General features: G+C 41.9%; 1 protein-coding gene across 3 annotated transcripts in view; it reads left to right on the top strand.

The window, feature by feature from the left end:
* The first annotated feature begins 916 nt into the window (after nucleotides 1-916).
* Mfsd6 (major facilitator superfamily domain containing 6) overlaps nucleotides 917-12,566 on the top strand; it is a 61,052-nt gene continuing 49,402 nt past the window's right edge. The window contains exon 1 of one of the 3 annotated variants that reach the window (XM_069995669.1): nucleotides 917-1,221. The gene's annotated coding sequence lies outside the window, so the exon portion shown is untranslated. Of the gene's footprint in view, nucleotides 1,222-1,551; nucleotides 1,611-12,566 lie in introns of those variants that run through there. The other 2 variants (XM_069995667.1, XM_069995668.1) reach the window with 2 other exon arrangements.

A 12,566-nucleotide genomic window follows, 5' to 3' on the forward strand; every position in this document is an offset into this window, starting at 1 on the left:
AGAATGGAAATAGCATTGCCTATACCAATAGAATTATGGCAAAGCTTATCATACTTGAATGTTATGTAATAAACATTAATAAATGTTCCACCATTTCTGCCTTTGGCAGAATGAACCCTAAACTCTGAGGTCAGGATCTGGTATTTCCTGGAGCCCATTACATGCACCAAGAATACTTGTTGCATGAATACTTCACACCATCACTCTCTCCATCCTCTTTTGCATGTTTAACCAAATATGCAACTTGATTCTTGATGCACAAGCTGAGTTACCTCTTCCTTAAAGCGCCATGCGCTCTCTCTGGCCTTGTTAAGCAGGAGTAAGCTGTTAACTTCATTGTACCCAAGTCCTGCCCGGTGACACCTTCCCCTTCGAGCTCACCAAGAGGTTTATCTCCTTCCTCTAGCCCCTTCCTTTCTCAGAGTCAACTGAGGATAGGCCCAGGAGGCCAGACTAGCTGCACAGAGATAAGGCATTAGTAGCATCCGCTGCTTTGTGTCTGGCACCTGCGAGCCCATTAGATGACAGTTATTGCTATTCCATAGTAACCCTCTTTACCTACTCCTAAGCAGATCAGCATTTTTTTAAAAGCCAGTGGAAGAAGAGGCAGGTGTAGAGAGGTGTGTGTGTGTGTGTGTGTGTGTGTGTGTGTGTGTGTGTGTGTGTGTGTGTGTGTGTGTTGGGCTGGGGGAGATGAGGTGGGGTGCAACATCACCAACTGTTCTCCCTTCTCCGCGCGCTTCCCGAGCTACGCTAGGTGCAGGAGTCCCCGGGGCCCCGGGGCGGGCGGGAGGTCTGGAGGCTGGAAGAAGGGCCGGGAGAGAGGCCGAGAGAGGCGGCGGACGCATCCGCCGCCACCGCCGCAGGAGGCGGAGCGCTGCACCTGGCGGCGGGTCCACGGCGCTCAACCCTGAAACGGGTCCAGCCGGTCGTGAGCTGGGACCGCGCGGGTGAGGCCTGGGCCGGGAGAGAGGAGGAAGGACGGGAGGAGGAGCGGGAGACAAGGTCGCGCGGGCGGGTGCGCGCTCGGCTCCCCGCCGTGGGCCGCCCCACCCGGCCGCATCCGTCGTCCACGCCGCGCCCCGCCCCGCCCCGCGCCGCTCCCCGGGGGAACGAACGAGCCCGCCGCGCGCGATGGTGCGCCCGGGCCCGACAGCCGCCGCCCCGCGCCCCGAGGAGAGGGCGCCCCGCGCCCCGCGCTGCTGAGCGCCGCCGCAGCAGGTGAGCCAGGCCTGGGTGCCCGGGGAAGGGGCGCTTGTGCGGCGGCCCCACCCCAACCTCCCGGCCCGCGGCCTCCCCGCCCCGGCTTCCCGCGGGGGACGGGCGGCGCACACCTGCCGTCCCGGAGGGGGCTCCCGGGAAAGGGCCGTGGCGGGGAGGGGGGGCCTGTCTTCGCCCCGCGTCTCGCTCGCCTTCGCTCCCTTCTTCCCCTTGGCCCTCCCTTGGGCTCGGGGGGCTGTTGTCATCTTTGTGGGGTGCCTGGGGGAGGCTGTCGCCGGCGCCCCCGGCGTGCCGGGCTCGGGCAGCACTTCCGCAAACGTAATTGGAGTCGGGGAAAACAAAGGCGCTACCCCGGGATCTGTGACGGACGCCAGCCACTGCTGCCCAAGGTGGGAGATGGGGGGCGGGGGGGGGGTTGGATCCACAAAGTCCAGGCCCCTCTGGGCCCCCACCCGTCTGGCGCCCTCGCAGTAAACATCCCTGGGCAGGGGAGGGGGGCGGTGAGACTCTCCACGTAGCCCCAGTGACAAGGACATGGCCACTTGTGTGGGAGAAGGAAATTGACGTGGGCCCCTGTCCAGGTGAATAAATGCCTCTTGCTGTGGCCTGCCGCCATCGGAGGAGAAATGCTGCACCTTGTGCTTGTGTGCTTGAACTTGGTGATCTGTCCTGGAGCTCATTTGAAGATAGTGATTGGGGGTGGGGTACGGGGAGGTTGTTGTTAATCCTTCTGGGTCCTATCGATTTCATAGACAGTCATTTGAAGTCGGAGAGTGAAAAATCCCATACACAACTTTCCCTCTCCTCCTCCGGCTCCCATGAGGCCACGCAGGTGGATTGATTACCTTTGAGGCTGGTACACAGTGCTTTTGGTCTCTCCCACACACATTGGAAACCACAAACATTTCCTTCCATCTCAGAGCATTCAGTGAGCACCTCACAGAACCACTGAATATCTGGCGTCTTAGGAGAGAACCTTACCGAGTTGAAGTTCCTATTTCAACTGGTGTCTAGTTTTGTGTCTTGGGTTTGTCGCATGGACCTGGACTCCAGTTTTCTCTAATGTCAAAAAAAAAAAAAAGATGGCTGGATGGTGTAAGACCCAATTTCCCCTTGACCTTTCTAAGAAGTCCGTGATACTGCGTAAATCTAACCTCTTTCATGCAGATAAATGTGAAGAGTGGGTGGGCGCAGAGTTTAGGGATGACAAGCAACGTGTAATAAAAGGAAATGAATATTTGTACGTCTGTAGTTTGGGCAGAACATTCCTACAGGGCACTAGCCAGCGAAAGGTGCATGCATTATGGATGACCTTCTTAAGTAAAAAGAGAGGGTAGAATCATTCGCCTTGGGAAGCTTGGCTTTTGACACTTCAAGCTGCTGGTCATTAGCAGACATGGATGGTATTTTCAGTTATTAGTGGCAATAGGATGGATGGCGATGGTGGTTATCGCAGGTTGTAAGTAAAATTTTGTGTTTTGCTGAGGAAAAGGTGGGACTATTGTTAAGGCCCCTATCTTTTTGCAAGACATACTTGAAGAGTACAAGAGTACAAGAGTACAAGAGTACATATTTCAATAATTCATTAAAGTTACAAAGTGTGTATATATATTTATATATACTAATTTATTTCTAAGGTGTTTTCCATGTCTATCCAAGTAAGGTAAATATAAAAACATGAAGGCAAACTGAAACACAAAGACAAAACAATACGGTTTGCATGTATTTGGTGGGGTACGGAATCACCAATGACAGCTTATATAATTTCTGCAGTATTAACAGGAATAAAGCACTTTTTGAACATTTACTATGTTTAAGACACTGTCTTAAATGAGTTAATTTCTAAATCTCTGTGAGTTGTCATTCTCCTAATTTTGTGCCTGATATAAAGGAAACTCAGAAAGGTTAAGCAACTTACCCAAACCCTGTAATCAGTAAGAAGTGGAATTAGATTTGACTCTGTCTCTGGCTCCAAAGCACAGGAAATTTCCACATGGTGTCCCTTCCTGTTCAGTACCCATTAAGCCTCACCACCTACACAGATGCTTTCCTTTGCTATTTGCCCTTGAAAATGAAAACTTCCACATAACATGCATTTCATATGGTGGCATTTATCCATGTAAGATAATCTCTATGCTTATGCATGTGTACTTTCATTTTTCTTCCATTTATAGATGACAAGCAATATAAAAGCTAATACCACAAAAGATAAATTTTATATTAGGCTAATGATGGACTTCTTTGTTTACTTCCTCTGATACTAAGTAAATCTTGATTTAACATTCTTATTGTGGGGAAAGGGAAATATTTTAATCTATATATGATTGCTAGAAATCAAGTATATTAGGTAAAAAAGAGCAAGTTGCAGAAGAGATGTATGTACATTTACTCAAGTCTTCAGGCATATAGCTCCAGTCCCTCAACTATTCAAAGTTACCACCCTAAAAAAGTTTGGGCTTAAAAAATTGGAACAAGTTTATGTTCTTTTATCATATAAACTAAAAAGAAAAAGAAAAAGGGTTGGGAAGGTGGCTCAGTGGTGGAGCGCTTGCCTTGCATGCCTGAGGCCCTGGGTTCGATTCCTCAGCACCACATTAGCAAAAAGAAAAAAGCCAGAAGTGGTGCTGTGGCTCAAGTGGTAGTGTGCTAGCCTTGAGCTGAAGAGCTGAGGGACAATGCCCAGGCCCAGAGTTCAGGCCCCACGACTGGAACAAGAAGAAGAAGAAGAGGAAGAGGAACAGGAAGAGGAGGAAGAGGAAGAGGAGGAAGAAGAGGAAGAAGAGGAAGAAGAATAGAATTAATTCACTTTTTAAAGAGCTCCAGCCTTAAGTGAAAAAGCTAAGGGGAAGAGCTCCAAGGCCCTGAATTCAAGCCCAGTACTACTATGCATGTACACATATACACGCGTGTGTGCGTGCGCACACACACACACATACACAAAATAATTCAAATTGAATGAGCCTAACTTCTGTAGTGTCATTAAGGAAATAAAACTGAAGAGTTCAAAGAGAAAGTTGGTGTTCAGGGAAAAGTTGATGTTCAAAAAATAGTCTCAAATGACTGACTTTTACCCTTCTAGCATATTATGCTGCTCATTAGTGTTCCTTCTCAATGAGAATACTTTGGTGCATAGCAGAGTTTGTGTTGAATAAGAGTCCTTTTTTCTTGGTCTGGCTTGTGTGTAGAAGCATGGAAACATTTTTCTTTGCAAAGCCATCTGTAGCATGTAGGAGTCAGAACAGTCAGTTTACCTGCTGTGCCATCTCTGATGACTTCAGCTGTAATTATTTTTAGAAGTTTAATTTCAGGAACAGCAAATGATCAAGCCAATCTAGTCTGATGCATATCTATTAAATATAATACCATTGTTCTCCCTAGATCTATGTAAAATTAACAAACATCAATGCTTAGAATCTTCACATCCTAAAATTAATCCAGTTTACTGTTCAGATTTAGAACTCCAGAGCCAAATATATCCAGGCTTTTTGGAATCAAGAAAACACGCTTTTCTTGTATTTTTTTTACATGAAGGAAATCCAAATGAACTTGATTTATAATAAATGTGGTAGGGAATCCAAAAGGAGGTCATTATGAAGTTTTTGTATAGGAGATATTCTGACAATTTTAAGTGTCATCCCACATGTCATTATATATTTCATTTATATTATTTTCAAGTTATGTTTCAGATAGAAAAAAATAACATGGGCTGGGAAGGTGGCTCAGTGGTAGAGTGCTTGCCTTGCATGCATGAGGTCCTGGGTTCAATTCCTCAACACCACATAAGCAAAAAAGCCATAAGTGGCACTGTGGCTCAAGTGGTAGAGTGCTGGCCTTGAGCTGAAGAGCTCAGGGACAGTGCCAGACCCAGAGTTGAGACCCCACAACTGGCAAAGAAACAAAACAAAACAAAACAAAAACCTCAGTCCTTTAATTAGGAAGCTCTATTAAGTCAAGTTCAAAACCCTACCCTAGTACAAAGCCAGGTTTTATGAAATAAAACAAAACTGTCTTCTTCAAAGAAATAGCATTTTCTAGAGCACATCATTTTGCATTGCTGGGAGAAGAAAGCATGTCTGATGTGAATTCTCTGTAGAACAATGAAAACAACTTATTTTCTCTACCTAGAATAGCCCATTTGGCATCGTAATTCCTTCATGGTTAGTTACTCAACAGAAGCTGTCTGTGGCCATTTACTGGGCTGACATTTAAGGATGAATGGGACTTATGTCAGTCTGATATGTTTTCCTAAATCCTGAATGACACACTATCCAGTACATGGCCCTCTCGGTGGGCTCGGTACCTTTTGCTTTGTACCTGTTTAGATCCTCTGTTTAGAAGGCATTTATTTACTGTTTTGAAAAGTAGAATTATCTCAGGTTCACTGGTTGGCCAGCTTTTGGAAACTACTGAAGTCCTTTACTAAAGTTTGATTTGTTGGTTCAGAGGCCAAAACAGTAATTAAAAAAAATTAAAAAGTCAAGAAATTCATTCTTGAGTGTAGGTGACATACATTGGAATGTGTCTGCTGTCAGCCTTAAAAACTAGTTGTTATTTGGATCAGTAAAAAAAAAAATGCATGCACACCCCATCTCCCAAACACATACACACATGCATGTCTACCTCAGCATCAACAAAAGCCTGTTCGTCTGTGCTGTGTTCATGGCAGTGGCCATAAGTTTTGGCACAATGCAATGTAAATGTGGCTAAGCCATGATAAACTAATGAGTGTTTGAAGGCATGTTAAAAACTGGGAAATACAAATGAGATATCTGTATAACTTTATGGCCAGGTGGTCCTATTGCATTTTAGGATGGTGGGAGGTAGAATGGAAAATGATGGGGCAAAGATGAAAGAAAGTCAGGCTTCTAGAAAAGCATACTTATGAGGTATGACAAAGCATAAATTAAGGGAGGCAGGGACATCTTTCTTGACAACCGTTCTGAATATGTTTGAAAATGGAAGACTAATTCAGGAAACAGTTTGCAAATAGAAAATAGGAAAGTCCAACTGTAACTGTGAAAAATAAATGTTTAGAAGTGTTTTGGTCTGAGACCAAAAGAGACAGTGGGGAAAAAAGAAGGGGGATGGGAACATGGTGAGTCAGCTGTGGCTGGAGGGAGCTCTGGTGTGGCTTTGTGGAGGATAAAAAGGAGAAGTAGAAAGAAGAGCTGGTGCTGTCTGAACAAGTCTGATTTGTGGGTTCACCATGCCAAGGGAAAGTGAGTGACGAGTCTGGACTGATACCTGGCTGCCTGTGTGAAGTTACAGAGAACCTTCACTCCACATCAGGTGCTCTCTACTTTGCTCAGGTCTGGCCCTGCATAGGCCTCAGTTAACTCATGCACTATCTGTGCCTTAAGCCCATGCACACCATTGGAGGAAGAAGGAAACTAGGCTAGCAGAACCCAGCAATAGTGGGAGCAGTGCATCCTATAATATGAGGGAGTTTTCTTCTAGCCATTCTGGTCACTTCTAGGGACAAAAGTTAATACACTTGTGCCCAAGGCAATGTTTGTTTCATACATAGAAAAACATGAAGCTCTCAGACCAAATATATAACCCATTCTGTCAATGACTTCTAAGAAATTTGGAAGCAACTGTGGCTTATACTGTCATTGTAGCTGCTTAAAAGCTGAGAATACGAGGTGGCAGTTGAGGTACATCAACCTCACGAGATCCCATCTTAATCAATAAAAACCTGGCACAGTGGCACACCTGTCAGCTATGCAGAAAGCATAAATAGTGGGTCATGGTCCAGGATCATGGTACATGCAAATCTGTGTTTGAATAAATGAGTTAAATGGATGGTGGGTATGGTTCAAGTGGTGAAGTAACTACCTAACAAGTGAGAAGTCCTGAATTCAGACCTTGGTAACCACTACCAAAAAAAAAAAAAATCCATGTCAGTGAGGTAGTTCATGCCTATAATGTCACGCTCTTAGAAGGTGAGATGAGGGCTGGGAAGGTGGCTCAGTGGTAGAACGCTTGCCTTGCATGCATGAGGCCCTGAGTTTGATTCCTCAGCACCACATAAGCAGAAAAAGCCGGAAGTGGCGCTGTGGCTCAAGTGGTAGAGTGCTAACCTTGAGCTGAAGAGCTGAGAGACAGTGCCCAGGCCCAGAGTTCAGAACCTACAACTGACAAAAAATTTAATGAGACCCTATATTGATTAAAAGAAAAACAAACAAAAAACAGAAAACTAGGTGTGGCAATATAGATCTCTTATCCCAGGAAAGTGGAAGGCATAAGGAGGTGGGTTACAGACTGTGGCTATCCCTAGGCAAAAAAAAAAAAAAAAGCAGGAAAGCCTATCTAAAAAGTAACCAAAACAGGGGTTATGGGTGTGGCTCAGTTGGTAGAGCACAAGCCTATGAGTAAATGCATTGGGTATCAAGCTCAACTCTAGGACATTAAAAAAACAAAGAAGAAGGCAAAAAAAAAAAATAACTAAAACATAAAGTCTAAGGCATGGATCAAATTGTAGAGTACCTAGCAAGCACAGAGCCCTGAGTTGAAAACCCAGTACAATAACAACAACAACAACAATCCTTGAGGCTAGGTGCCTGTGAATGTTGCTCACACCTGTAATCCTAGCTAATCAGGAGGCTGAGATTTGAGGATTGCAGTTTGAAGCTAGGCTGACCAGAAAAGTTCCAGTGAGACTCTCATCTTCAATTAACCACTCAAAAGCCATTGGTAGAGCCCTTGTTCAAAGTGGTAGAGCAATAACCTTGAGCAGAAAACCTCAGGGACAGTATCCAGACTTTGAGTTCAAGCTCCATCACCACCACCACCAACAACAAAAATTCCTTGATACAAATGAGTTTCTCCCAAAGAGTAAAGCTTCTTCAGCTGTTATGAAGTGCCTACCTAATTTTGCGACCAAATGCTGTTTCCGGAATTGTGTTTACCTAATGGACAAATGCGCCCTCAGTTCATCTTTATGAGGGAATTCAAAATACTTTTCTTTTGTATTTTTAAAACAGTAAAAAAAAAGACGCATTTTATTTTTTATATAATAAAGCTCTCTATTTAAGGTATAAAATCTAGAACCCTTTAACAGCCCTTTTGAATTATTTCTATATGACTCACAGCCTCATAGGTCATCAGACTTCAGTTTGACAACATTGATCTCCCAGAAACTCCAAGGTGTCACAATGACCATGCAAATGTTTTGCATTTAAAGCATGTATTCTTTCTTTACCACTTTAAAAATAAGTGATAAGCTATACAGTGTTGACATGCATGCTAGCAATGACTTTTAAGATATATAGGCTGCCCAGGCCCAGAGTTCAAGCCCCACAACCGACCAAAAAAAAAAAGATATATAGGCTCGAGTTGCATATAAAAACTGATGATGCTTATTGAGGAAAAATTTAGCTAATTATAAGGAAACTTAAAGTCAGCTCCAGTTGTACTACACAGAGGTAATATCCTCTAATAGCATTTGGGTATTTTCTTCAAATCTTTTATTTCTAAAATATATTTCCTAAAATGTATTTATTTTCTAAACTATATATCTAAAGTAAATTAATCTATGAAGTTCATAGGTTAAAGATAGCAACTCTTACTGCACAGAGAGTGGAGCCCTGTTTCTCTCAGTGTGGTAAAATTACTCCTATATTTTCCCACCATGTAAGGACATAAGATTCTAGCACCTCATTCATTTAAGTGTCTCTATTGTTTATTGCTTACTCTGTTTCAGTTTCGATTGTTATGAAGCAAGTATGTCAAGCTTCATCCTTCTCAGTAGTAAATGTTTTCATGGTAAAAAATATTAGAATGGTATGTACCTTAAAAGTATTTTTTCTTTAATAAGTTCAATAATAAAACTTTTTTCCTGAGGGAAATTATATCATAAGAACTGATAGCACATAACATCTGTTACTATTTTCAAAACTCTAATAGCACAAGAAATAAAATTAAATAAGTTTAAATTACACGTGCTAGGATGTAGTAAGTACATAGATTATTTTTAGTCAATAACGCATTTAAGAGATGTAAGTAAAAATATCGACTCTATGTGTATAGGAAAATATATTTTAAACCTTGAAATGTGTACTCTAACTGCAATTGTAAAGTCATTAAAAAAAAAAGTCTTAGAAGGAAGCACCTATAATGGTCTATTCTAGCACCTATAAATTCCTTGTCCTGTGGATAAATTCTTTCTTTAATCCTTTTAATTTCTTAAGTGTCTAGCATTATCAGCATAGCCAAATGATAATATAGGTCTTTTATGGTACATTTATTAAAGACCCATTGTAAATACAATATTAATATAATATTTAAGGTAGTACAGTAAGCTAATGTAATAGTAATACCTGGAGTTTTGTTCTTATTTTTTATTATAACTCTTATTTTCCACAGTCTTGACTTTTCAGAGTTCCAGAACTTTATATTTTTGACCCCATAGTTCTGTCCTATTCATAATTACCAAATTCAGCCCATTTCTGAAAAGATTTAGAAAACATGGTTTACTTTTGGATTAAGGAAGAATTCACGTAAGTGGATTGAAAAATAACACCTTGTACCATTCAATTTGAATTGTAATTTATCTTATTTGAAAAACTGGTATATGTTCTATATAAATAGTCTTATATGGATTACAAAATGTAACTTATTGGGAAAAGTTTTCTCTAGTGATTTAAATGAATAATTTGCTTTCAAATCCAACCTTTAAAATACTCCTTTAGCGGGGCAGTGGTGTCTCACGCCTGTAATCCTAGCTGGTGAGACTCTTATCTCCAATAAACCACTAGAAAACTGGAAGTGGTGCTGTGGTTCAAGAGGCCGAGCACTTGCCTCGAGCTGAAGAGCGCAGGGACAGCGCCTAAGCCCAGAGTTCAAGCCCCACGACCGACCAAAAAATAAAATAAAATAAAATAAAATATTCCTTTGTTTGAGGCCTGGAGGCAGGGCTCCGGTGATAGAGTTCCTGGTTCAGCAGTAAGTTCGGCTGTAAGTTCAAAACCTAGTACAGGCAAAGAAAAAATAATCTTTGTTTTGTACTTTGAAGATAAGAAATCTAAGATCTTCCATATTTGTTTACTGGTAATGAAAGAAATTTATGTTAATAAAAGTAAGTCATAATTTGATAGCTTTAGTTGTCGTTGCTGTGTCCCCTGACCTCTTTCCTGTCCTGCACCTGTAAGGCATTTGGAGACCAGTTTGGTGTGGAGTCCCATGCTCCCATGATCATTTTTGCTCCTCTAGAGTCTACTATCTGAGAAAGCACATGAGGCTAGAGATGCATTCATCTTTATTAGCGAAATATGATGTTAATATGCATATATCTTTGAAAACAAGCAGAGCACAAATGTGTGACCTATTTATTCAGGCTTTTATAGAGCTCTGGAAGTAACTCATGGTTCCTAAAGGTTAGAACCATGAAGATTCTAGTGGCTGGCCTTCCCAGGCTGAGGCTCTGGATGGAGATATCTTGGAGACATCGTGCTATGGATCCAGATTGAAAAGTAAAAGAAATTGCCACCGGGCGCCGGTGGCTCACACCTGTAATCCTAGCTCCTCAGAAGGCTTAGATTTGAGGATCGAAGTTCAAAGCCAGCCAGGGCAGGAAAGTCTGTGGGACTCTTATCTCCAATAAACCACTGGAAAACCGGAAGTGGTGCTGTGGTTCAAGCGGTAGAGCGCTAGCCTTGAGCTGAAGAGCTGAGGGACAGCTCCCAGGCCCAGAGTTCAAGCCCCACAACAAAAAGAGAAATTGCCAATGGTAACATTTTAGGTTCTTAATATTCGGTTTAGTTATCTGAGTACTCCTACTGTTTATAATATTATTTTAGTGGAGGAATAGTTCTTAAGTACAGTGTATTTTGTAATCCCTGCCTCTTCACTTGCTTGCTTCTCTGAAATGACACACTTCCTTGTCACACCTTGATGTTAGTCTTTGTTTAGGAAGGGGCGAATATAAACTTGGCTTCCACTTTCACATAAACTTCTGTTGACCTCTTTAAGTCCCTGTGTAGTAATCCTTAATAGAGAAATATGCACAGTATCACCAGGGATTCAATTAATTGTACTTCCCATTCACATCTATTAGACTATTTTCTTCTTGAGAAACTCAAAAGATGTAAATGTTTTCTAAACTATCTTTTTTCCTACTATAATGTAAACTGTTCCTTGCTATTCGTTCCGCCTGCTGGGTTTGTGTTAAGACAGGAAATTTATTTGAAAACTCGTAGCAAATGAGGTTCTACAGCCTGCTTCAGATTTATATTATACATTATACATTGTACAGTAATCAAAAGTCTAAAACAAATAGGAATCTACTCTTATGATGATTGATAAAGTCTAAAGGACCTACATTATAGTTTCTTTAAATTAACATTTAATTGTTTCTTTCCACAAACTAACACATATATCTACTTGATGTTTTTATTATTAAAGCCACCTTCATGGTTAAAAGAGCCCTCCTCATTTTGAAAGATCAAAAAAATCAAATTAGTATTTTTTTTTACTCTGTTGGCAGATGAATGGAAACTAGTAAGAGGATCTCAGCTTCTTTCAGATTTGTGACGTTACAAATATAAGTAGAATGTTTTCACTGAGGAATGTCTCTTAAATGCCTACTTATTTCTGACTAGAAGTACTAATTTATCACTCCAGTCCATAGTGCATCCATGTGTGCCCCCATATGGTGCTCTCTGCCTCCCCGTAGATAGGCAAGGCTAGGTTGTGGACTAGTACTCCAACATGGATGCAAATCCATGGGCAACAATGGTTAAAATGCCAGCCTAGTTCAGGGTGATGTCATAATTCTAGGACCATCACTTGAAAAGAATACTTTTGGCATAACTGCCTAAACAGTAGAGCCTGGAATAAAACTATAGCTATCACTGCTGCCACTGCCAAACAGTGCAAAAGGGAGGACAACATTTAATCTATTCCAGGTATTATAAATTGTTGCTTTAGATGCAGCTCGCAAAATACCATTGGTTCTGAAAAAGATATTGTCACAGCATTTTTCTGTTGCCATTAGTGATAAGATCCTGCACTCCAATAGAAGTTGAAATGTTAGGACATCGTTGGTGGGATTGCAGTAGTAAAACCATGCTGATTTATTTCCAGGCTGCAGCTGTGATGAAGTTTGTAAAATGCAAATGTGGCCATCTACTCCTCTGCTTCATTCGCTTCAGTGCCTTTCCATTGCTCTAAAACAAATGATGCCTTTACATGGCAGGCACTCTGCTAAAGAGTTCCAAGTGCCATACGCTTTTCGTCCTCAGAGCTACCCTGACAGAAAGTGTGGAGACAGTATCAATTTGTCAATGAGAAAAATCAAGACTTGGAAAGGCTTTAACCTTTTTAGAATGTGAAAGCTAGTCAGT

Source organism: Dipodomys merriami, unplaced genomic scaffold, assembly GCF_024711535.1.
Source record: "Dipodomys merriami isolate MVZ:Mamm:240054 unplaced genomic scaffold, mDipMer1.0.p SCAF_49, whole genome shotgun sequence".
In the NCBI taxonomy this organism is placed as follows: Eukaryota; Metazoa; Chordata; class Mammalia; order Rodentia; family Heteromyidae; genus Dipodomys; species Dipodomys merriami.